Raw genomic sequence first — 2,131 nt, forward strand, 5'->3', positions numbered from 1 at the left:
ATATAGATGAAAAATTCTGAAATGAAGAAATAGGAAATAGTATTCAACAAGGCACAAAACCAAAAATAACCCAAACTCACTGCCATAGCTTCTATTCAATTCATAGCAACCTCTCCTTGGGTTTCCAAGGCAGTTTCTATATGGAAGTAAGTAGATTGCCCAATCTTCCTTCTGAGGAGTGGTTGGGGGGGTTGAACTGCCAGCCTTTTGGTTAGCAGTCAAATGCCGTAAGTACTACACTACCAGAGCTCCCTCAATAAGACACACAGTAGTTAAAACATCATGACCAACTGAGTCTAAGAATACAAAGGTGGGAGTGTCCATTATTGTCACTGAAATCCATTAGAATATTCCAGATGTTAATAAGTGTATTGAAAGTTTATATATTCATCACCTGGGTTCAATAATGATAAAACTATTTCCAAAATAGCCATAGCTAGCTATTTTTTAATGTGGAGGAATTTAAATCCAATCTCTATGTTAATCGTTACTACATATTTCTGTATGCATCAAAACTGTGACCAATGTCATCAACTCAATAAAATTGAAAATATATTCTGAGTACCCCCAAAGTCCAGTTCATGTTGAAATTTCCTGAATTGTCTCCAAAATGGCTCCAATTATCCCCATTTTTTTCTAAAAATTTATTTTGTATTAATGTTTTTTACAAATCAGAATGTAAAACCGTTCCAAACATGGTTACAACTCTCAAATTCTCCCTGTAAAAGGCAAAAAAAGTATGTTTTCTGCAACTAAGTTATCATAAACTAACAGACTAAAAGAATATCTCATCTGTTACACCTGAAATTAATTTTATAGACTGCCTATTGGTTCAGGATGCTATTCTCTCTACTTTAAACATCCTTCCTAAAAAATTTTCTCTGTTCACATAATATCTATAACATTATATTTTTCATCAGCTGTGGTTATCATTGATTTTGATTAACAATTTTTCATTTTTATTTCATTTAATACTTACATATTTGAAAATTTTAATATTTCAGAAGTTTTTTTTTTTTTTTTTCCTAAATACTGTTGATATATGGAGGGTATAAACTTAATTCTTAAAGCTACATATGATTAAGTTCCCAGCAGGAATATTCACTTAACTACTGATTCAGTTTTTTTGCTTCCAGTTATATTCATGGTCTATGTAAGGAATTATAAAAAGAAAATGTTACAGAAGTGTTTTTATCTGAATTGTATTTTCATTAAATTATGATGATTGCCATATAGAGATTTCAAATAGGTATCTGGGATATTTTCAACAGATTGCACCCTGAGTAAGTGTAAAATAATGGAACATTAAATACTATGACATGATTTAAAACATCATTTGTAAAAATGGAGGGGCAGTGACAGACTTCCAACTTCACAAAGGGGATGAGAACCAAAAACAACATCAGCTCATGACTGATTCCTATGAGGTGGCAATCAGACATATTTACACTTTTCCACCTTTTTGTCAATTCTGGCACCAGTTATCCCTCCCACGACACCCTATACCTCTCTGCTAAGTTCAAAAATTCATTACAATGGCCACATGGAACTCATAGACCATACTCACAGTTATGGATTTATTAGGAAAAAAACAGTTTACAATTGAGGATCAGAAACAACTCAGGGTGAAGTTCTTTACTCAGGACAACTTAACAGGATAGCTTTTCAGCTGTGCACACAAGGCAGTCCTCTCTCTCTCTGTGTGGCTCCTCAGCCTGATCTCTGCTCTTCTTAGGTAAGTTTTATAAAGCTCTTTAGCTTTGCTAATAAGTCCCCAGGGGTGCTTCACTCTTCCAGCAAGGCTTATGTCTGAAGATGCTCAATTGTCTCACTCTATAGGTAGGAACACTCACTTGTAGGAAGCCACCTCACTATCTTGTGCCTATCTCCTTATTCTGCTGCCATTGATTCCCTGGCACTGCTTCACTCTGTATCACTTCTCTGGTGTTACAGATCCCTCTGTTTCCTAGGTCTAGGAGGTTCTCAGCACAAGGACCCTGAATCCAAAGGACTTGCAATGCTTTCAGCTACTCTTCTTTGGGGTAGTGGGGTTCCTCTTCTACTTCTGGGATTGGTTTCCTTTAGATAGAGTGATGGCAAAACTGACCAATCCCCTCTTTAGTGTTCCATA

The sequence above is a fragment of the Orycteropus afer genome, unplaced genomic scaffold, assembly GCF_000298275.1.
Source record: "Orycteropus afer afer isolate SDZICR_OR568_19922 unplaced genomic scaffold, OryAfe1.0 scaffold00538, whole genome shotgun sequence".
Taxonomy (NCBI): domain Eukaryota; kingdom Metazoa; phylum Chordata; class Mammalia; order Tubulidentata; family Orycteropodidae; genus Orycteropus; species Orycteropus afer.